At 50.5% G+C, this 24,632-nt stretch overlaps 1 long non-coding RNA gene across 1 annotated transcript; it reads left to right on the top strand.

Moving 5' to 3' along the window:
- The first annotated feature begins 7,217 nt into the window (after positions 1-7,217).
- LOC112118102 lies at positions 7,218-9,154 on the top strand. The gene is made up of 3 exons (XR_002909025.2): positions 7,218-7,649; positions 8,347-8,439; positions 9,125-9,154. It is a non-coding gene; the product is annotated as an uncharacterized LOC112118102 (long non-coding RNA).
- Positions 9,155-24,632: the final 15,478 nt, after the last annotated feature.

Here is a 24,632-nt window from a genome sequence, read left to right as displayed (position 1 = left end):
ACAAATAAGAGAGCACGACACTGTATGATTTCTAGAGCTGATATAGGACAATTTGTTCAGCAGAGTGATGTAAGCTTCGTTATGATTGCATCATCCATGACTTCTAGGAATAACGTGATGCAATTCATATCATGTATGACGCAATACCAGCTTCAGATTGATATTCACATGAATATTTGATAAATGAATAAAGAGGAAATGGGCAACATTTGCAAACATTTTATATCCATGTTCAAGAATCTGAGAAAAGGTGTAAGTCTGAGATTTTATAATTAGAGAGACGGGAAAATCTCGGGGCATATTCAGTTAGAAATAGATAACTAGAGAGAAGTGAAGCAAATGTTTAGGGTATTTTATATGAATCTTTAAGATTTGCAGAGAAAACATGTCACAAGCTACGTATTTGATAACGAGAGAAAAACACCAAGATCTGAGGGGATTTTATATTGCCATTAACCAACTAGTGGAAAAGGAGGACTGTTGGACTGGATTTTATAGGACTGTCCAATACATAAACACAAAGTGATGGTTCCCTCCACCATTCACATGGGCATCAAGGAGCCCTTTGAGGAGCTGCTTTAAGAGGGCAAGGGAGGGGGAGCTAGAAGGCTCCCTGGATGAGGGAAGAGGGCATCAGTGGGGGATGGGCAGGTGACTGGCAACTGATTGCTGGGGTAACTGTGTTGGTAGTTAGGGGGCAGCAAGTGGGATTAGGAAACCGGGGTCTGGGCCGTCCCCATGGGGGACACGTGCTCCTCCCTTCCCTACCCTGGCAGAGAACAGGCATCTCATCCCATCCCCACTCCAGGGGCAGCCATGTTTTGGGGAATGACTCCAAGGAACAATTTCCCACCTAAACAAGGACAAATCGCTGCAGATAAAATGGCTGAGAAAATCCCCCTAGAGAAGATTTTAAATTGACATTTGAGACTCATGGAGAGAACAGGAGGAAATGGGGGGAGACGAGAGAGCTGATCATTTGAGGGGAAATGGGGGAATCTCCCTGGATTTTATAGTCACGTGTGAGATACTGAGAAAGAAAAGGGGCAGAACTAGAGAGAATTTGTACCGGGGTGTGAGAGGGAAGTGGCACAAACAGGGAAAAGATCCAATTAACTCCCCACCCCGCTTCCCCTGCCTGCCACTTCTCCCCTGGGAATTTCCTGGCTGCACAGAGACAGTTCAAACCCCCTCCCACACGTCCCACTGACCTTCCCCTCCCTGCAACTCCCACTTCTCCCCTCCTACCCGACACCCCCATCTCCACCCACACCACAGGAGACCCCCTGCCAGGCCCCAGTCTCCCTCCCCCTCAAATCCCGGTGGAGACTCTTGCTCCTCCCTTCCCTTCCTGGGCCTTTCCATGCCCTGTTGCCAGCAGAGAGTGGCCCCCCAGCCCAGCCCAGAGGTATCCCTGTTTCAGGGCTCTCCCAGCCTCTGCCCATTAATCCTCTTCCCATTTCAGAAATCACTCAGGGGAACGATTTCCCACCTAAACAAGGACAATTCAATGCAGGTAAAAATGGGGGGGGGGAACACCCCAAACCTGAGATTTGAACTGGACATTGGCAAAGTGGAGAGAAAATGGGGTACAGTCAGGGAGGAGAACAGAGACCTTCTCAGGAATTTGAGAAAAAAGGGGGGGTCACCATGGCTGTTGCCCTTTCCCCCTAGAGAGAAGGGGGGCAGGGCTGGAGAGGATGGGGGGGTCCCCACGGGAGGGGGCAGCAGTAAATCCGAGGGGATCTCAGCCCCCCCTTTCTCTCCTCGCTCCTCGGGGGTCACCTGTCCGGGCTGCACAGACATTTTCCATCCGCCCCTTTCCCACGTCTCCCCCCCCGCCCGGCAGCCCCCGCCCAGCCCCACGCAGGGACCCCAGTGGGGGCAGGGCCGGCTTTAGCAAGCGCGGGGCCTGATTCCTGGGGGTGGGGCTTGCAGCAAGGGGGGGCCGCGGGGGCCGGGCCCGAGCCGCGGGGGCCGGGCCCGAGCCGCGGCGGCCGGGCCGCGCCTCCCCGGAGCCCTTCTCGTGCCCCCACCACGCCAGCTTACCTGGTGCTGCCGGCCCACCCCTGCTCCTTTTCAGAATTCCCGCGAATCTCTGATTCGCGGGACGCAGGGGAGGGGGAGGAGCAGGGGGCGGAGCGTTCAGGGGAGGGGAGGAGGGGGAAGTGAGCTGAGGGCGGGGTGGAGAGCTGCAGTGCGGGGCCCAATTCAGCCGAATCGGCTTAAAGCCGGCCCTGAGTGGGGGCTGGTCCCCTCCCCCCGGGACCCCCCGGTGGTGCCCCAGGGCAGAGCCTGGCCGGGCCGGGGGCGTTGGGCTCCTGCGGGGACAGCAGCTCCGAGCCCCCCGCAGGCGCGGCCCCCAGGGAGCAGATCCCGGCGCTGCAAGATGCCGGTGTAACGTGTTTTTTACCAAAAACCCCCATCCCTCCTGATTCGCAACCCCATAGACCAGGCGGTAGCAAGTCCTGAGCAGTAGCCCGGATGGTCACGTTGCGTGGCGGAAAACGGGAGGGTTGCTATACGTGTCGTCATACCGGGTCCCCCCCACGGACACTGGGGCAGAGTCACCGCCCGGCCCCACCCCCGGGGCTCGCTCCGGTACCTGGAGGCTGCAGCTCCGCAGCGGGGCGGGCAGAGCCCGGGGCGGCCCCAGCGGGAGCAGGGCCCGGCCCGGGCACGGCACGGGGGGGGTTAATGAAGGTCTCCCCGGGTCAGTCGGACCCTCCCTTGTTCTCCGGCCCCGCAGCACCTGGGGGGCATGTGCCCGGTGCGCTGGGAAATACAGCCTCTGCGCATGCGGGGCTCTCCCCCCCCCCTCCGCGATCTGCGCATGCCCAGAGCCGGGAGACACGGCGGGGTCCCATCTGTCCCTGAACCAGGCTCTGTGGGCGGGGCAGAGACAATCGCTCCAACGGCGCAAAACTCTTCTCCAGCCCCGGGAGAGGCTCCAACGGCCCCGCACGAGCCAGGCAGAACCGCAGCGCCCGGCGCGCATCCGCAGCCCAGCTCGTCCTCCCACCCCCAGCCTAACGTCACTTCCGCTCCCGGAAGAGTCAGGAACTACATCTCCCAGACTGCCCCGGGGGGCGCTTCCGCCCTCTGCGGCCCAGGTAAGGGAGGGCCCCGGGACCAGTCTGACCCTTTCCTCATCTCCCCTCCCCTCGCAGAGACCCCGCCCCAGCCGGCGCCTCTGAGACCCGCCCGCCTCGGAACGGCGGCCCCGCCCGGAGCCCCCGGCCCCTCTCCGCTTCTCAGGCGAACTCTCGTGTCCTCGCGGGGCGGGGGGAGCCTCAGCCCCGGGGTCTCTGGCCCGGCTGCCGGCAATAGGGGGAGGTCTCTGCCCGAGGGGCGAGTCCCGGGGCCGGTGTCGGGCAGCGGGTCACTTGCTCCCCCGGAGTGTCCGATCCAGAGACACCCGCGTGTCCCCACGCCCGGGGCCTGAGCCCGGCTCGGGAGTGTCCCCCTCGCACCCGAGCCTGAGACACTCACCCCCGGGGTGTGAGCACCGCACGCCCCTGTCCTCCTGGACAAGTCAGCTTGTGCCACTACCCTGGGGGCGGGGCTCTGGCACGGCCCGGGGGCGGGGCAGCTCCTGGGGGCGGGGCTCTGGCACGGACCGGGGGCGGGGCTCTGGCACAGACCAGATGCTGCTGCTGCCTCTGTGTGATCTGGGAGCCCGAGGTCTGTGCTGGGGGGAGCCCGGTATTAATCCCTCCGTGCCCGGTCGGGGGGGGCTTTCTCCAGCTGGGACCCGCCCCGTGGGCAGCCCGCACCAGCCCCCGGGCCGGAGCCCCCCGGTGAGAGAGAGACCCGGGGGGGGGGGCGCTGGGGCCGGGCAGGAAAGTGACTCTCTGCCCCGGGGAACCTGGGAGAAGCCCCGGAGCTGCCTCAGCCCCAGTGGAGCTGCAGCAGGATCTGCCCCCGGCACCGCTGGGATTGGGAGGGGGGAGTAGAGACTGGGCCCGGCGCGGGGGGGTGTCGGGCAGGGAGGGGAGAAGCCGGAGTTGGGGGGGGGGGGGGGGTGGGGGGCCGGGGGGGGGGGGGGGCGGCCAGGAAGTTCCTAGGGGAGAGGGGGCGGGGGGGGGAAGGGGGGAGGGGAGTTAATTGGATCCTGTCCCTGTTTGTGACACTTCCCTCTCACCCCTGATACAAATTCTCTCTAGGTCTGCCCCTTTTCTCTCTCATTAGCTCACACGTGGCTATAAAATCTGGGACAGATCACCCCCCCCCCCCCTTCGACTCAAATAATTAACTCTCTAGTCCAGGGGTCGGCAACCTTTCAGAAGTGGTGTGCCGAGTCTTTATTTATTCACTCTAATTTAAGGTTTCGTGTGCCAGTAATACGTTTTAATGTTTTTAGAAGGTCTCTTTCTATAAGTCTATAATATATAACTAAACTATTGTTGTATGTAAAGTAAATAAGGTTTTTAAAATGTTTTTAAGAAGCTTCATTTAAAATTAAATTAAAATGCAGAGCCCCCCGGACCGGTGGCCAGGACCCGGGCAGTGTGAGTGCCACTGAAAATCAGCTCGCATGCTGCCTTCGGCACGCGTGCCATAGGTTGCCTACTCCTGCTCTAGTCTCTCCTGATTTTCCCCTGTTCTCTCCGTATTTCTCAAATGTCAATTTAAAATCTCCTCCAATGTGGGGGGTTTCCCCACCCATTTTATCTGCAGCGATTTGTCCTTGTTTATGTGGGAAATTGTTGCCCTGAGTCATTCCCCAAAATATGGCTGCCCTTGGAGTGAGGATGGGATGAGATGCCCGTTTTCTGCCAGGGTAGGGAAGGGGGGAGCAACTGTCCCCCATGGAGACTGCCCAGACCCCAGTTTCCCAATCGCACTTGCTGCCCCCTAACTACCAACACAGTTGCCCCCAGCCATCAGTTGCCAGTCACCTGCCTATCCCCCACTGCTGCCCCCTTCCTTCATCCAGGGAGCCTTCCAGATCCCCCTCCCCCTCCCTTGCCTTCTTAAATCAGCTCCTCAAAGGGCTCCCTGCTGTCCATGTGAACCAGCACTTTCTGTTTATGTATTGGACAGTCATATACAATCCAGTCAAACTGTCCCTCTTTTCCACTACTTAGTTAATAGCAATTTAAAATCCCCTCCGATCTTGGTGTTTGTCTCTCATGTTATCAGTTGCGTAGTCTGTGACATGTATTCTCTGCAAATCTCGAAGATTAATATAAAATACCCTAAACATTTGCCCCATTTTTCTCTACTTGTCTATTTCTAATTGAATATGCCCTGAGATTTTTCCTGTCTTTCTAATTTTAAAATACTAAGAAAATCTCAGATTTACACCTTTTCTCAGATTCTTGAACATGGATATAAAATGTTTGAAAATGTTGCCTATTTCCACTTTATTCATATATCAAATATTGATGTGAAATACACTCAGATTTTACCTCATATCAACAACTGGTATAAAATCCCTCTGATTTTCTACTTTCCTCTCTATAATTTGCAAAAATTGATCCAAAATCCCTCAGATTTCCACCCTTTTTCTTTCATTTCTGGACATTGATCTCAAATCTCAGGTTTTCCCTCTTTCTATGTCATTATCAAATGTCAATTAAAAATCCTCTTGGGTTTGGGGCTGTTCCCCATGTTTCTAAATCCCAGCAACTTCTCCTTCCTTGGAGGGAACCTGTTGCCCTAAGTCCTTCTCCATCCTGGATGTTGCAGGGGGTTAAATTGCCCAGTGAGCATCTTTCCCCTCTCCTTTGAGAATCATTTCTTCCCTCCTTCAATCTCTGTTAAAATGTTTGCTGATGAAAGAGACCAGCCACATATTTAATACACATCAAAGCCAGAGGCCTCCCCATGTTTGGGGAATCAGTGGTTCCCAGCTGGTAACAGGAGAGTTGGCTGGACCCTTTTCTTTTTTCCAGCTGGCACAGGATGAGGATGTCACTCTGAGTGGCGCGTGGGTTGAGAAGTATCCCAAACCCCATGACAAATGGTCTCTGTGCAGGGTTGCTTCTCACAGTGCTAAGATGTAGCCACCTCTGGGGTGGATTCATGGTGGCCATTATTTGCTAGTGACTGAGCATGGAAATTTCTTAACTATTTTGGCCCTCCAGGCCTTCCATTCTCCTGCTAACGAAGCATCCCCCAGGGCTCCCTCTGCCTGTGTGACTGGCCAGCAGGGGGCGGTGATAACTTTCTATCCACTTCTTAGACACTGTGAGGTAACAATGTCCCTGGGGCGGGGATGGGTGTCTGTGTGGGGAGATCGCAGCTGGAGCTGAAGGGGCATTGTGGTGGGGGGAGGCCTCTGGGTGACTGGGCAGGGGGTACCCTAGTCAGGTTGGTGAGTTCTGGAGGTTTGGGGCTTAGCAGGTGGTTGTGATGTGCCCAGCCCTGAGGCTATGGGTCCTGGAGGTGGGTATCGTCGGGGGCCTGTTGGCTGCAGAACAGTGAGGGTGAGCATCTTGGGGAGGTGGGGCAGGGGGTTAGAGGGTGCCTGGTGCTGTGCCAGGGGCTCTCTGTCTGAGCTTCCTACACTGGCTCCTGGGATCGTTGCTGTGCCCTGTGCACAGAGCTGGGGGGGGAGGGGGGATCCCTGGCAGTAGGTCAGGGGATGCCAGGCAAGCAGAGTGAAGGGTCCCGCAGTAAAGCATCAGGGGGTCCCAGTCAAATGGCATGGCAGATCCTGCTGGAGGGCAGGCAGGGGTCTTAGGCAGGCAGTGTGGGAATCCCAGACAGGCAGTGAGGGACCGAGTTCCCAGTAGGGGGTCCCTGGCTGCTGGGGTTCTTGGTGGGGGGAACTGTTTGGGATTCCCAGCCTGGCTGTGACGGTCTGGTTGGGGGTTCCCTGGCCGGTGAGGCTCTGAGGGGTATCTGAGGTCCCTGGCTGGGACGCTGGGGGCTGGGTCCCAGGGAATATCTGGTGGGACCCTGGCTGGGGGGTCTGGGCTCTGGGTACTGGGGGCTGCTCCTGACTTTACTCCTTCTCCCTGATCAGTTTGTGCCAGAATCCTGGCTCCAAGCACTGCCCGACATTCCCCAGCCACACCCAGTCACCGTGATAACTTTCTATCCACTTATCAAAAGTGGAAAAGCACAGATTTTGCTTTTCTCCTCTCTTGAAAATGGCAGGAACTTCCGGTTCCATCGGGAAAATTCTTGCCCCCTAGTCCTTGTCCTAGATCTGAGGGGCGACGGAGATGGGAAGGGGATTAGCACTGCCACACAGTGGTCTCTTCCACAGCATTCTGGACTCATTCTTTCTGAAATCTGGTTTCATTGAGACCACAGTTAATCCAGAGTCACTGCATGGAAAGACAAGGAGTGACTCCAGATGGACAGTGGGGCAAATGAGATCAGCAATTCTCCCTGTGAGGAGGGGCTCTCATTAGCTGCTCTCCCCAGAGAGCTAAAGGAGGGAAGGCAACTCAATCGCTCTGTTCCTCTCTGCTCATGATATTGGGGTTCAGCTTCCTGGGTCAGACGCTGCAGCCTCCATTGTGATCTGGGAGACCAGACTTAGCAGCTGCTGCTCCCACAGCAGGGTTCTGTGCTGGGAAGTGACCTTTTAACTAAAGCTTCTTCTCTGCCCGGACCAGGTGATGACTTTCTCCAGCTGGTACTAGCCCCCTGGGCCCTGTTAATACTAAATTCTGAGCCAGAGACTCCAGGTAACTAAAAGAAACGTAGGGAAAATGCTGGGGTCTGGCATTAAAATGACTCTAAGCAAACATCCTCTCCTACCCCCCCGCCATGGTAATTTTTCCTCCCATTAGCAATTGCAGGAGCAAATCCAGCCATGGGGAGCAAACAATCCAGGAATGGGACTTTCTTACCAGATGGGCAGGGAGAGGGGACAGGGAAAAGGAGATAGAAGGAGAAAGAGAGACTGAAAGTGGCCGTGGGAGAGAAGAATTTTGAGAGAGATTTCCAGATCTCTAATCTGCCCAGACAGATGTATTAGTGCACCCTGGGTAGAGTCACTTTCCTGTGGACAAGATGAGGATCAGACAGAAGAAAACCCAGTTCCTGACCCCATATCCCTCCTGCTGGGGTGTGGCTCCCGTAAGGTCAGCGTCAGAGGGAATTGTCGAAAGTGACTCCTTTGGTTCTGCTTTTTTCTAGCCTTGTGTTCAGAGACTTTGTTACAGGATGGGGGCAGGGAGAAGGAGAAGGGAGGTTAAAAATCTGTCTGTGGGCTTAGCCTGGCAGTAGGGGCCAGGTCTACACTGTAATAAAGAGATTGAACATTTTCCCAGCATGGTAGAATCTAGGATATCTGTCTGCAGAGAAAGAGCCTGGGGGAATAGTGATGTGAAATTAACTAAAGCCTGTTCTGAAACCTCCACAACTGCCCTTCTCAACCAGACAGGCTGCAGAATGATGTCCATGTTTCGCTCCAGCTCATCCCATCTTCCCATGGGATAGGGAAGAGAAATTGCTGCAGTGGAGCCAGTTCAGGTAGGGATCATTGGGGGGTTCCTGGTGGGTTCCTGTAGGAGGGAGAGGGACAGGGACAGCAAATACACCGGAGATGGGAAGGTTTGCACAGTCTGGTCTGGAGGTTGGAGCGGGACAGGAAATGCACAGGGTGGAGAAAGGGAGGAGGACAGGGTATGGCAAACCTGCTGGGAGTTGTTTAATAAGTGGCCTAGATTCTAGGAACAGACCCATGAGGTTCGGAGGTGGAGATGCCCTAATTTGTGAAACAGAAAATAACCCACCTACATGGGGCTAGGAAAACTGACCAGACTCATAGTTCTGGAGCCCGACCCAACTAATCAGCTGCTGTGAGATATGAAGGAGGCACCCACCAGTCAGGCTTAGGGGAGATACCCCTTCCTTCATATCCAGCGCCTCACAAGGAGGAGGGTGTTGGGCTTCCTACCAGGGAGCTCTCCGTGTACCCTGCTAGGGGCTCCATCTCCTGTATCAATCTGTGGCTAGGAGGTGTGTGATGGATCTGCTGGGAGAGACAAGGGGCTCTCTCTTCGTCCCGTCACTCTGGTGTTTCCTGCATGCTCTGAGCTGGGTGGGGGTGGGACTCTGTTGACTGCGATCCACCCAGAGCTTCCATTTGATTGGCTCTTCTCCCCCATGAATAGTGGGGCAGCAGGTACTGAATGTGGGACTCTTGCTCTTTCAGAGGCCGGTGACCTTCGAGGAGGTGGCTGTGTATTTCACCAGGGAAGAGTGGGCTCTGCTGGACCCCACTCAGAGAGCCCTCTACAGAAAAGTCATGCAGAAGAACTATGAGAATGTGACCTCGCTGGGTAAGGATTTCTGTGCCTATGGTTATTAGAAGGGGAAAAGAAGAGATAAGGTTCATGCCAGCCCCACAATGCCATCTCTACTCTGCCCTGTTTCTGCATCACCCCAACATGCCACTGACACATACAATACCACTCTACCCTCTCCTCCTACAGAACACTTTGGGAACAGAGCACAGGAGCAGTATCGCACAGTGTCAAATATCTCCTGTTTGCTCAAGTAAAACTGGGGGTTAGGTTCAGCATAACCAACAGAAGGTTCCTACTCCTGGCTTTCTCTCAAACCCTGAGCCTTCTCCACCCAACCCAGAATGTGCTTGGAGTATAACAAGCAGGCTGCTGGAGTCAGAGCTGCTGGTCCAGGGTTACTTATCACACAGACACTCAGGGTGTCCTTGAATGCTGGCTGGGAGTATCCAGACAAGGGAGTTCTAGCAGCAGAACACTGAATCTCACCCAGGATTACAGATGACACAACTCCTCACTGATCTGGATTGCATCCGTGCATGTGAAAATGGCCTAGGTTGGTAGTGAGACTTCTTTAGACCTGGAGAGTCTTGCTCCTCCATCAACATGTGTAATAGCTACAATCTCTCTTCTCTGCAGGCTCTTTGGATCTTGGAGTGCATCATTCCTGAAGTCACATGACCTGATTCTTATTTTTCACATTCTGACTTTCCAGACTAATTAGAGCAGGGGTCTCAAACATGCAGGGTGATTTTCTGCGGCCCGCGAGCCCCTCGCAGCCCCCCCGTCCTCCCCCAGTGTTTACCAGAGCGGCTCCGGCCGGACGTGCACCGGGAGCAGGGTATGCACCGGGAGCAGGGCATGCTCCCTGCCTGCCTGCCCTGCCCTGCCCTGCCCTGCGCTGCGCAGCTCCGGGAAGAGGCTGGAACATGGGGAAGGGGGGGGCGGAGGGGCTGTGTGTGGCTGTTGCTTCAGGCAGCGCCCCCAGCAGCTCCCATTGGCCGGGAACGGGGAACCACGTCCAATGGGAGCTGCTGGCGGTGGTGCCTCAAGCAACAGAAACACACAGCCCCTCCTCCCGCCCTTCCCCACCTTCCAGCCTCGTGCGGGGGCAGGGCAGACAGGCAGGGAGCCTGCCCTGCCCCCGGTACACGCCAGGCCAGATCCTGCCCCCTGAATCCCTCCTGCAGCCGAACCCCCTGCCCTGAGCCCCCTGCCGCACCCTGACCCCCTGACATATCCTGCACCCCGACCCCCTGCCTCACCCTGCACCCCGACCCCCTGCCTCACCCCGCACCCCTCCTGCATCCCAACCCACTGCCCTGAGCCCCATGCCGCACCCCTCCTGCACCCCGACCCCCTGCCATACCCTGCACCCCTCCTGCACCCTGACCCCTGCCCTGAATCCCCTGCTGCACCCCGCACTCCTCTTGCACCCTGACCCCCTGCGCTGAGTCTCCTGCTGCACCCTGACCCCTTGCTGTACCCCTCACCCCTCCTGCACCCCACACCCCAACTCCCTGCCCTGAGCCCCCACCACACCCCACACCCCTCCTGCACCCCCTGGGGGCAGGGAGGGGGCAGAGTTGGGGTGGGGATTTCGGGGAAGGGGTTGGAATGGGGGCGGGGAAGGGGTGGGAAGAGGCGGGGCCGGGGTGGGGCCTCATGGAAGGGGTGGAGTGGGGGCGGGGCTGAGGGTGGCGGGGCGGGGGAGGTGTCAGTAATGTGGCCCTTGGGCCAATGTACTAGTCCTCCTGTGGCCCTCATGGTCATTTGAGTTTGAGACCCCTGAATTAGAGTCTGTTACTCCTGAATAATAGCTTCTAATTTCCCAGTGGTCTCCACAGCCAGGGATTTTCCTACTCTCTCCCATTACACTGGACTCACTAGATTCCCTAGTACGTAAATCCAGCCACACTGGGTCAGATCAAAGGTCCATCTAGCCCAGTATCCTGTCTTCTGACAGTGGCCAATGCCAGGTGTCCCAGAGGGAATGAACAGAACAGGCAATCAACAAGCGATCCATCATCTGTCATCCATTCCCAGGTTCTGGCAATCAGTGGCTAGGTACATCATCCCTGCCCATCCTGGTTAATGGCCATTCATGGTCCTATCCTCCATGAATTTATCTTGTTCTTTTTTTAAACCCTCTTATAGTCTTGGCCTTCACAACTTCCTCTGGCAAAGAGTTCAACAGGTTGACTGTCTGTTGTGTGAAGAAATACTTCCTTTGGTTTGTTTTAAATCTGCTGCCTAGTACTTTCATTGGGTGACTCCCAGTTCTTCTGTTAGGAGGAGAAGTAAATAACACTTCGTTATTTACTTTCTCCACAGAAGTCTTGATTTTATAGACTTCTATCATATCTCCTCTTCGTCGTCTCTTTTCCAAGCTGAAAAGTCCTAGTCTTTTTAATCTCTCCACGTACGGAATCTGTTCCATACCTCTAATAATTTCTGTTGCCCTTTTCTGAACCTTTTCCAGTTCCAATATATACTTTTTTTATGGGGTGACAACATCTGCACGCAGTATTCAAGATGTGGGTGTACCATGGATTTATATAGAGGCAATATGATATTTTCTCTGTATTATCTATCCCTCTCTTAATGATTCCTAACATTCTGTTTGCTTTTTTGACTGCCGCCACACATTGAGTGGATGTTTTCGGTGAACTATCCACAATGACTCCAAGATCCGTCTCTTGAGTGGAAACAACTAATTTAGACCCCATCATTTTATATGTATAGGTGGGATTATGTTTTCCAATGGGCTGCAGTATGTGCTATCCTGACATCTAGTACTGCTGAGATCCTGCATTCCATAATATCCCTGCCCTTCCTGTTCCCTTTCTGTGCTGAACCCCATCAGCCCATGCTTACTGTTCCCAGCTTCCCCAGGACTCTCCCTTTGTCTCAGGACCTCTCTGTTAGCAAGAAGCAGAGCCAGGGAGACTTGCCCTCTGTCTGGAGTCTTCAATTTCTGGGACATGGATTTATCTTCTCTGTGTTGTAAGAGGCTCTGTCATAATGAGTATCTGTGGCATTAACCCCTCAGTTCTCCAACCTGGGGTGCCTTTTCCACTGTTTTACTGTGAGAACAGCCCCTCTTGGCCAGTAAACACACAGTTTCCAGCATGTAACTCGCTCCCAGCTACACAGTATTGAGTGGTGCTAGTCAGCCCCTCATGAATTACATCTCAGGAGAACACCAGCAAATTGTCAAGTGCCAGACTTTTCCCCCAGAAATGTGCATCTTGCACTATCCAGCACACTACTGAACAACGCAAGCTCATATTAAATCTTTCATTTCCTCAGTGGAAAATGACATGCACCAGCCTTGTTATCCCAGATGGAATTTCCCACAGACTTTAATCCAAACACACTGGTGTGATGTTCCCCTCCGGTGTTATCTGGACTGGTGATCTACTAGGCCTCTCCAATCCTTGACTCTGGGAGCCAGCTTTACCCTGCTCTACTGTGAGAACCCCCACTCCTGGGCTGTTCATGCACAGCCTCTGGCATGTAAGCTACTCCCAGCAATTGGCAAGCGAATGACACTAGCCAATATCTCTGGTCCCAGACACAACCCTAGGAACCTCCGTCTTGCAATGTCCAGTAATGCTCGCTGGATGATGCAAGATGATGTAAGTTGGTCAATTTAACAAAGAAATTCATATGTACCAGGATTGTTATCCCAAGGGGAGCCTCTGACACACTTCAAACCAAATACTGCTTCAGGTAGAATAAACAAAGATTTATTAGCTATAAAGATAGATTTTAAGTGGTTATAAGTCAAAGCTTAACAAGTCAGATTTGGTCAAATTAAATAAAAGCAAAACGCATTCTAAGCTGATCTTAACACTTTCAATGTCCTTATAAACTTAGATGCTTCTCACCACAGGCTGGCTGGTTACTTTTCAATCAGGCTCTCCCCTTTGATCAGCGCTTCAGTCGCTTGGTGATGTCTGTAGATGTAGGTGGGGGAGAGAGAGTCAGCATGGCAAATGTCTCTCCCTTTTATCATGTCCTTTCTTCCCCCATGGCTTTGCTGCCCCTCTCCCCCGCCCTGCTTCAGAGTCAGGTGAGCATTTCTGAGTCTCTCCAAGCAAGGTTGAGCAATTCCCCTAGTGTGGCCTCATGCAGATACATCATGGCATTGTAGCTCCCTTGCTGGACAATGGCTGTTGATGGGTTGAAACCCCACCTGGGTGTTGGTTACTTTCCTTGCTGTTGCCTCTGGGGAGCCAATATCTGGCTGATTCCCCCAACTTACAGCATGTTTTAGTGACAACCATACTACACAATTCTCATAACTTCATATGCATTAATGATATACATGTATGGATAGAGAAATGACTTTCAGCAGATCATAACCATTCTCCTGATACCTTACGAGGCATGCTTTATACATAAGATCACGAATATATGAAAATGATGAATACAGGGGTTACAGCATGCTCCCCCAAGGTATAGAATGTCACACCTCCCCCCTTAGTTTACTGCAAGAGGGTTAGTCACTGACCAGCTCGAAGGCAGTTTCCCCATTCACACACAGCAAACCAGGTTTTTTAGGGTTTCTCTGCTGTGATAAGATTTAAACCTGTTTACAGGTATTAATTGAAAAGTAACATTATCATAAGGTTTATCATCCATGTCAAAATTCTTATCCCCAAAACTTAACATTAATACCAAAGGTTTTGGGTTTACAAGTATCTTTATGATACCACACCCTCTGTTCAGATGTTCTAGTTTGAGGTTAGTTTATTCATTGCCCATGGTTTCCTTTGACTCTCTCCCATGTAATGAGTCACTGGCTTTTCCTTCCCTCCAGTGTTCCCTTCTGTGTCAGCTCTTAATTTAATCATGTTTCTGGAATTTTGGTGCCTCAGGGTCTGGCAAGACAGGTGTTCAGGGGGATCCTGCACATTGGCTGGCCCTTTGGGGAGCGGTCTCTCAACCCCAGGACTGTACATATGTAGAAAATCCAGTTCTCCTTTTGGGGTTACCCTGTGTTTCCCCCTCCAAGCACTGAGTCCTTCCCTGCCCCTTAGAGGGCTGTGATCTGTGCTCTGTGGGCTAGGTGTGTTTACCCTTTGATCAGATTCACCTTTTCCCAGCAGCTTTCCCATAACTGGTCTCTGTGTCTCACCAGCCTGGGGGAAAACACCCCCCTCTCTGTCAGTTGGGTCATTTGTGTTCTCACAAACTACCACCTGGCAATTTCCTGGTCTCAACTCCTCTGCTGTGACAGGCGTTGGCGTTCCATCTTGATGTAAAGAAACACAGTTACTTTTCGAAAACTTATCAGAAATAGCATCCTGAAAAATTGGGACCTGGATTGGGGCACCCTCTGCTATCCCTTTCTCAGTCCCTGAGAAGTCAGCTGTGTGACTCCTCCCCTCCAGGAAGTCAGTTACACAGTTCCTTCTCAACAGGCTGAGTGCCTGGGTGCACAGACGCTGACCCAGCCATCCTCCTACTGTCCAGGGCATCCTGCCCCAAGCGACTAGTGAGGAGACATTCCTGTACCCCCACTGTTCCTCCTAAGACAGATTTCTCTGTGCTCTGTAAGAAGGGATCTGTCTCTTCTTCATCTGCAATACTCTGCCAGCTAACAACTGGAACAGTTTACTTAATTACAGAAAACACCTTTCCTGCCCCTGCGCCTGAGGGCCTGTTGCCTTCTGCTGGAAAGGAGCTAGTATCAGCCCCTCCCATATGTGGAAGCACCCTGCTTCCCTGTGTTAGAGTCACAGGAATCCTCACCACCTCAGTTGTTTCTGAGATCCCCTGCCCCTTCTCTGGGCTCTCCTCTGGGACACATTGCTCTATGCTCCCTAGAGTCGGTTTTGCCTCTGGTTCAGCTGTGACCTGCTGGCAGCTAACAACCTGGACAGTTCTCTCCCTGGCAGGCATTACACCCCCATCCCTTCCTGGTGTGGTGTTGCCTCCAGCTGCAGTGCAGGAGTTGGTCTCAACCACCCTCCCACCTGGAAGCATGTGGCTTCCCCCAGCTGCAGAAGAATCAAGGAGCCTCTCTCCCATTCTCTCAGCAGTTCCTGAGACCTGACCCTTTCCCTCGGGGGTCCCAGCATAACACTCCCTCCTGCTGCAGGTAAATACTTTAACCCGAGCTACATGGAAAAAATCATTACCCAGGAGGAGGTCGAATAGGAGGTGTTCCATTATCCCCACAGTCAAAACACTTTCCAAACCTTCCCAAACCACATGGATTTTAGCTAGTAGTATGAGGAATTTGCTTTCACCCACCCCCACAATCTCTGCCATTTGGCCAGGCAACATACTAGTCTTTGGGACCACACTCTGCTTAACCAGAGAGATCTGAGCCCCTGTATCCCTCTGCCCCAAGTATTCCCTGCCATCAATTTGGACAGCCTTTACCTGCTCCATATCTGGTTCTGCAGAGGCTAACCTCACAGAGTCAATATGATAGGTTTCAATTGATTGGGGGGGTTCTGTGCTGAGGACAACAGAGCTAACATGAGCTATTGGTTGCCTGCTTCCTCCTAGCATAGGGCATGTATTCCTCAGGTGATCAGTGGAAATGCACTGATAGCGCTTTTTGGGCTCTTCTGCTTTTACCGGAGATTTGGGATGAGGGTTATAGGAATGTTTTTGGGTAAGAGTGTGTTTAGGCTCCCAACCCTCTTCTCTCTTCCCAGGGCAAAATGGGATCCTCCCTTCCCACCAGTTTTAAGCCCCTCTTTCTGTGGCCTGCCCTCAATAGATGCCTGATTCTGTTTGAATGCATGAGATAAAAAAGCCATCTCATCCACAGACTTGACATCTTTGTCCCACAGACACTGCTTTACATCAGCTTTACATATGCTTAGGAAATGCTCTTGAGCAACAAGATCCAACATTCCCTCAAAACTTGCCACCTCTCTACCCCTCACTCATTTTCCCAACAAATCTTTCATTTGGTTTACATATTCCCCATTACTCATACCAATATCCCTCTTAAGAGTCCTAAATTTAACTCTATATGTTTCAGGGATAATCTGAAAACTTCGCAAAACAGTATCTTAAAATTTACAATAGCCTAAAGCATCTTCAATAGGCATTCCATTTAATACATTTCGAGCTTTACCAGTTAATTTTGCAATCAGGGTAGGAACTCTCTTATCAGGGATTTCATGTATTACACACAGCCTTTCAAAGGTAGTCAGATATTCTGCGATATCATGGGTCTCACTGTATGCAGGACATGAGTGTTTCCATTTGTGGATTTTTGGAGTGATGGGACTTGTTGGGGTCGGGGGGTTCTGGTTCTGCTTCTGCTTCTCTAGCAGGTCCAGCTGGTGTTTTCGCTCTCTCTCTTTTTCTTTTATCTCCAGTTCTTTCAGTTGCAATAATGTCTGGTGCTCCCTCTGCTTTTCTGCAGACCGAAGCCTAAAAAGCTCCAACTTCACAATCATTTCTCTGCTTTCATTCATTTTCCTGCTTTCCTGTTCTTACTTCCCTTTCCCGAAATAAGCAAACAGAAAATAACAAAACTGTGACCTCCTCCTGACTGTCCTTAGCCACTGCACTTAAGACTCACTTAAAATCACAAATATCAGTGCTTAAAGTGTGAACTTCACTTGGAGTAATAAGCCGTACATACACTCTGCTCACTGTGCCACTGTGATGTTCCCCTCTGGTGTTATCTGGACCGGTGATCTGCTAGGCCTCTCCAAACCTTGACTCTGGGAGCCAGCCTTACCCTGCTTTGCTGTGAGAACCCCCTGTGATGGGTTGGATCACAGAAACCCCCTTGGGAGCTGCCACACGATGTGCCAAGACTACCTCTGCTCCTGTTTTCCCTGCCAGCTCAGGATTCCAGCACCCTGTCTTGCTGAGCCAGACACTCCCGTCTGCTCCAACACAGACCCAGGGTCTGAATTACTTGCCCCAAAGCTGCAGGTTTACCTGAAAACAGCTCAAAGAAGTGTGCTTGTCTTTAGCACTCAGCTGCCCAACTCCCAATGTAAAACCCAAATAAATCCGTTTTACCCTGTATAAAGGTTATGCAGGGTAAACTCATAAATTGTTCACCCTCTATAACACTGATAGAGAGAGATGCACAGTTGTTTGCTCCCCCAGGTATTAATACATACTCTGAGTTAATTAATAAGTAAAAAGTGATTTTATTAAATACAGAAAGTAGGATCTAAGTGTTTCCTAGTAGTAACAGACAGAACAAAGTAAGTCCCCAAGCAAAATAAAATAAAATGCACACATCTATGTCTAATCAAACTGAATACAGATAATCTCACCTCAGAGATGCTTCAGTAAGGTTTTTTTTTTTTTTTCCCCTCAGACTGGACACCTTCCAGGCCTGGGCACAATTCTTTCCCCTGGTACAGCTCTTGTTCCAGCTCAGGTGGTAGCTAGGGGATTCTTCATGATGGCTCCTCTCTCCCCTTTGTTCTGTTCCACCCCTTTATATATCTTTTGCATAAGGCGGGAACCCTTTGTCCCTCTGGATTTCCACCCCCCCTCACTGGAAAAGCACCAGGTTAAAGATGGATTCCAGTTCAGGTGACATCATCACATGTCACTGCAAGACTTCATTACCCACTTGCCAGCACACAGGTATACAGGAAGACTCACAGGTAAAACACAGCCATCTACAGACAATGGTCCTGGTTAATGGGAGTCATCAAGATTCCAAACCACCATTAATGGCCCACACTTTGCATAATTACAATAGGCCCTCAGAGTTCTATTTTATATGTCTAGTTTTAGATACAAGAGTGGTACATTTATACAAATAGGATGATCACACTCAGTAGATTATAAGCTTTGTAATGATACCTTACAAGAGACCTTTTGCATGAAGCATATTCCAGTTACATTATATTCACTTATCATATTTTAATAAAACCATATAGACTGCACAACATCACACCCCGATTCTTGGGCTGTTCACGCACAGCCTCTGGTATGTAAGCTGCTCCCAGCTACTTGCAAGCGAATGACAATAGCCAATATCTCCAGTCTCAGACACAACCCTAGCAACCTCTGTCTTGCAGAGTCCAGTTATGCACACTGAACGCTGCAAGTTTATATGTTTGTCAATTTAACAAAATAATTGATATGTACCAGTCTTGATATTCCAAGGGGAGCCTCTGACACACTTCAAACCAAACATACTGCTTCAGGTAGAATAAACGAACAGATTTATTAGCTATAAAGATTATAAATCAAAGCATAACAAGTCTAATTTGGTCAAATGAAATAAAAGCAAAACACATTCTAAGCTGATCTTAACACTTTCATTGCCATTACAAACTTAGATGCTTCTCACCACAGGCTGGCTGGTTACTTTGCAGTCAGGCTCTCCCCTTTGATCAGCGCTTCAGTCGCTTGGTGGTTGGTGGTGTCTGTAGATGTAGGTGGAAGAGAGAGAGCCAACATGGCAAATGTCTCTCCCTTTTATCATGTCCTTTCTTCCCTCATGGCTTTGCTCCCCCCCTTCCTCTCCCCCCCCGCCCTGTTTCAGAGTAAGGTGAGCATTTCTGAGGGCTGGTCTATACTTATCCGTTAGTTCGACGGCTGGAAATCGAACTTCCGGGTTCGATTTATCGCGTCTGGTCTGGACGCGATAAATCGATCCCGGAAGTGCTCGCCGTCGACTGCGGTACTCCAGCTCGGTGAGAGGAGTACCGCGGAGTCGACGGGGAGCCTGCCTGCCGCGTGTGGACCGCGTCTGAACCGCGGTAAGTTCGAACTAAGGTATGTCGACTTCAGCTACGTTATTCACGTTGCTGAAGTTGTGTACCTTAGATCAAATTGGGGTGTTAGTGTAGACCAGGCCTTAGTCTCTCCAAGCAAGGTTGAGCAATTCCCCTGGTGTGGCCTCATGCAGGTGAGGCATTGCATTGTAGCTCCCTTGCTGGACAATGGCTGTTGATGGGTTGACACCCCACCCGGGTGTTGGTTACTTTCCTTGCTGTTGCCTCTGGGGAACTAATCTCTGGCTGATTTTTACAGCATTTTTTAGTGACAACCATACTACAGAATTCTCATAACTTCATATTGTTATACTTATAAGAAGCACACGGGATCTTTTTCAGGGGAAAAGGCAATACGCTGCATTTATTGAAGATACAACAATTAGCATATGCATTCAATCACACCACACACGCATACACTGTCCTGCCAGTGGATGTTATAGTTACCAGTCCAGAGTCCGGATCAATCTAGTGGCCAGCTAGGTTGATCACGGGTAGGGAGGAGCCGTATTCCGTTGGTCACAACACGATGCTCTGGGGAATCTTGGCAGGATGAACCCAAAGTTTCATGGCAAGGCACCCTATTTATACTGTGATTTTTTTTTTTTCATTGGGTCCAGTGAGTTTTTTCAAATGCATATTTTTTGCTCCAGGTTTTCGTGCATGTGTCCAGGATCCATAGGTTTAATTTACTACCGGGTATTGGACAGAATTCCACAATAACTGCTAGTATTGTTTGTTTTAACAGGCTTATTTACTGATATGGTAATTGTGGGTAGCTGGAACTCCAGGTGGTATTTTCATAGGGACCCCCTATTTTAACCCCTATTTTTCAGACATACATATTGGTATTTCCTAAGGGTTTTAAGAGTTGGCTAGTATTTTTATTATACCATTCCATGAGGATTACTGGATCACAGGTAGGAATCCATGATTGGTTGCTGGGGAGTGAATTATTCCTTAAATATTGGCTTATAAGGAGGGCTGCATTTTTTTTTATAATTGCTTTAATTATCTGGGCACTAAAAGTTCCCAGAAGCAGGTAAACCCAGACCTTACACTGGAGTCTCATTTTTTGTGGATTAAAATTGTGGTGGTGAAGCAGCGCCTCGTGCTCAGGTTCCGGGATGTCCTTTTCTGCAAAGAATTCAAACATTATTTATGTAAACAGTTTAATTTGTGAAACATGTACCCATTTCCGTTTTTTATTTTTTTAATGTGGTATACCAATGGGCTAAGGCGATCCACTATGGAGTAAGGGCCTATCCATTTTGACTCTAGTGAGTGACTCCTTCTTCTCATTTTGAGGTTCCCTTTTTTAATATTTTGTAATAGTGTGGCAGCCAAGGCCATGTTATTGGCTGCCAAACATTCATTTGTTTTTTAACAAAAGGCTGTGATTCATCAGGGAAACACAGGGCTGGGGTTGTGAGAGCCTTCTATTTTAGCAGGGTTAAAGCGGAGTCCTGTTCATTTCCCCATTCCCATTTTGGCTTTTTTTAAATCAGTTTCCACAATGGGGGAGTTATTTCAGCATATTTATAGATGTGTGGTCTAAGAAAATTGAATCCTCCTAGCAGTACTCTTAAAGAGTGGGCATTGGTAGGGGCGGGCATTTCTACTAGTGCCCTTACCTTCCTCTGATCTACCTGTCTCCCATCTTGTGCTTTGGTTTGACTTCTTTGTGCTGCAATTTTTGGGCCGTTCTTTTCTTCCTTTATCAGTTAGGTAATTTGCATTAACACAGACACTTTTTGGCTTGCTTTTGGATTTAAAGCCATTAGCAGCTTAGAGATTCTGTCTTAAAAGGGACACAATCAACTTCCACCAGAGTTTTGATTATTTTTCACTTTTAACTCCTGCTTCTAAAACACACAGCCATCTGAAAGAGAAAACACAACCTATTGTGGCTCCCTTTGGAGCCCTCATAGGATTTTAATTAAGTAGTATGGTATGTTTTTGCATTTCCTTTACCCCTTCTACAATATACACTGCCCATATTCTGGGGAAAATGCACATTCCTTCCATAGTTTAACTTGTATAATATTAGCCATATTAATTTTTACATAAGGTGTAACTATTTCTTTTGTGCTCAGAGTTTTTATGTACTCTTATCAAGGCGACAGTTTGATTACACAGGCCACCTTAAGGCTTGTGGGACACTGTCTATTTTATTTTTAATTTCTTATTTTTTTACTACAGCTCTTATTTGCTATTTTGTTACCAAAAAACAAATCCAGAATTTTTTCCCATTCTCCTGGTTTTGACTGCTCTGCTGCGGCCATGACTTTGGTCTTCTAAAAAGATATTGAACTTATAAAGCATTTAAGGTACCTTAAGGGTTAAACGCTAAATACCAAATCAAACAACATTAATTACCTGGCAAAAAGTGTTTCTCGGTTTTGCAACTTTAAATGAAAGATTCAAATGGATTTTAGTGGTATTAGTTAAAAACAAAACCAATTCATCTTAAACCTACAAACCAGGAGTGTTGCTTTAGGTTCTAAACACTCCAAATATTTACACAATATATTTATGCACACATTTTTTTTCTTAACATTCCTTACTCTGCTTTAATTTTTACACAGCTGTACATAATTACATTTGTATACATTTGGGGGTGGTTAAGTTCCAATAGAAACCCCTTGTGTTCTTTTAGCGAATTTGACTAAATTGTTCATAGTCAAATGATTTAAATCAGATTGTCTCTTTGCCTGGCTTATTTACAGACATTCCTTTGGAAAAGGGCCCATTTTCCCTTTGGAATGGCTGCAAAGAATCCAAGAGTTCTCTTTCTATAATACAGGTCTGTCTCATCTTACGCTGGGGTTTTGTTCCGTGGTCAGCGCATAAAGCGAAAACCACGTATAGTCAAAATTACATTGAGTGTAATGGCGGGCGGAATCACCCACAATACAGGAACAGTATTTAAATTGTTATTTTTCTCTTTTTCTTTTTTGTTGTTGTTTGTTTTTGCCGACCGCGTAAAGCTGAATTCGCGCATGTTAAATGCGCGTAAGATGCGACAGACCTGTATTGTTCTATAGTATTGTTCCAGGGATCTGAATTCGCCATGCCTGTACTTACTCTTTTTTTTTTTCTTTTGCCACTATGCCCTCAGGGCTTCCAACCTGTTTTCCAATTTTTTTATTTGTTGCCTACCTGCTTGTCTGGGCCTGACCCTGCTTTCCTCGCTGGACCATCCCTTTTCATGGACACAGGCTTTGTTCCTCTACCAATTTAGCATAGAGGGTGGGCTCCTCAACTAGCCCCCACCCTTCCTGGTCCCTTTCCTGAAACATTTCTTTTAAAATTGTGAAATCACCACAATATCATTCACAAAAAATACTACACTGTCCAAACTCCTATATCTGTTTAAAAGGAGTAATTTCTTGAACAAAGTATCGTCTTTAGATTGCTTCCTTTTAAACATTTCTTACACAGGTGCTACCACTATTTGCCCACACTCCTATATCCTTCCAAGTTGGGTCTTACATAGAAAATACTGCCTGAACATATATTTTTATTAATTTATTTTACCTTTTCCGTGCCCATGCTCATGCTGGGACTTACAAAACACAAAAGTCTCTACCCACTAAAAAGAACTCTGCCTGACAGAGCAGGAGGGGGAAACGCTAAGCCCCCTACCCTTTGGGCTCGATCCTGCTATGACTGAGGGTATATTCACCTATGCAATTTCCCCCCGACAGACGGGTAGGAGAGAGGACTCTAACCCTCCCCCTTATGGCCCGGCACTTCTACGACTGGGGGTCAGGGATGGCAGGTTTGTAGAAATTTTGGTGGTGCTCAGAACCTGCCCCCCAACTCTGCCCCCCCCAAACTCCACCCCCACCTGTCTATGGCTCTGGGAGGGAGTTTGGGTGGGAGGAGGAGGTCTGGGGTGCAGGCTCTGGGACAGAGTTTGGGTGCTGGCTCTGGGCTGGGGGTGAGGGTACAGGCTCTGGGAGGGAGTTTGGGTGCAGGAGAGGGTGTGTGGGAAGGGGGTTGGTGTGTAGGCTCTGGGTTGGAGTTTGGATGCTGGGTGCAGGCTCCAGGCTAGGGCAGGGGGTGGGTGTGCAGGAGGGGGTGAGGGGTGCAGGCTCCGATAGAGAGCTTGGGGATGGGATGGGAGGGGGTGGAGGGAGGGGTGCAGGCTCTGGGAAGGAGTTTGGGGGCCAGAGGGGGTGCAGACTCTGGGAGGGAGTTTGGGGGCAGGAGGAGATGTGTGGGAAGGGGTGGGGGTGCGGGCTCTGGGACGGAGTTTGGGTGCTGGGAGCAGGCTCTGGGATGGGACAGAGGCTGGGGGTGCAGGAGGGGATGAGGGGTGCAGGCGCTGGGACTGAGTTTGGGTGCAGACTGGGGGTGGGGATTCAAGCTCTGGGAGGGAGCGTAGGGTGGGAGGGGATGCAGGCTCTGGGAGGGAGTTTGAGGGGCAAAGGGGGGGTGCAAGCTCTTGGGGGGGTGCAGCGCATACCTGGGGCTCCTAGGCAGGGCAGGCCAGGAGTCTCCAAGTGCTGCTACCCCCAGGCACTGCCCCCGCAGCTTCCCATTGGCTGCAAGGGCACTTGGGTCACGACACAGACCCACCCTGCCCAGGGGCTGCAGGGAGGGGCTGGCAGCCATGTGGAGCGAGCATGGAGGAAGCCACTCAGCTCCTTTGTGCTGCCAGTGGCCGGTGGTGGCCCTGGGGCTGTTTTAAATGGCCTGAGGGATGCGCGGGAGGGACCCGGGGGCAGAAGGGGGGGCCGAGGGAGAAAATCAGCCCCAAACATTGCTGGAGCCAGGCCCTGGGCTAGGAATATTCCTGGTGCCCAGGCACCGTGGGCCCATAGAACTCACTGCCCATGCTGGGGGTGTATATACCTAGACAGTTTGTATATATCTTATCTGTATAGTTTTCCCCGACAGACGGGCTGGAGCTAGGACTCTAATCCTCCCCCTATTGCCTGGATCTTCTACGACTGGGGGAGTGCACACCTGAGTGATTGATCACTTTATATGTATGGTATACCTTTTTGCAATATTTAGCAGTATATTCAACAATCACAGTCAATGTCTTCACCCTTTCGCAATTCTCCACCAAAAATGTTATGCTGATAAGAAGCATACAGGATCTTTTTCATGGAAAATGGCAATATGCTGCCTTTATTGAAGATACAACAATTAGTATATGCATTCAGTCACACCACACACAAACACACTGTCCCGCCAATCGATGTTATAGTTACCAGTCCAGAGTCCGGATCAATCTACCGGCCAGCAAGGTTGATTGCGGGTAGGGAGGAGCCGGGTTCCGTTGGTCGTGACACGATGCTCCGGGGAAGTCTTGGCAGGACGAACCTAAAGTTTCATGACAAGGCACCCTGTTTATATACTGACTTTCCTTCATTGAGACCAATGAGTTTTGCACCGTCTTGCTGTAATCAATTGTTGTTTGACGAGTGCTTATTTTCTTAAATTGTCCTCATCCTTTATCTTGTTCTTTCATCGAGTACCTCAGGGAGTTATCCCATGCTGGTTTTGATCACAGCTATCTTGTCCTCATAGATAGGTGTCTGTCTCATCTTCAGAGTCATCAATCTGCCCTTGTCTGACATTTCACTAGGGGCGTGTTGCAGCCTTCTGGCACCCTTGCGTCTGTCTCCGGTTCCTCCCTCGCACATCTGGTTCAGCGATGGCC

The sequence above is a fragment of the Terrapene carolina genome, unplaced genomic scaffold (assembly GCF_002925995.2).
Source record: "Terrapene carolina triunguis isolate 2854851 unplaced genomic scaffold, T_m_triunguis-2.0 Scaffold751, whole genome shotgun sequence".
In the NCBI taxonomy this organism is placed as follows: domain Eukaryota; kingdom Metazoa; phylum Chordata; order Testudines; family Emydidae; genus Terrapene; species Terrapene triunguis.
Note: the sequence above shows the minus strand (reverse complement) of the source record. Positions and strands in the feature narration are given on the sequence as shown.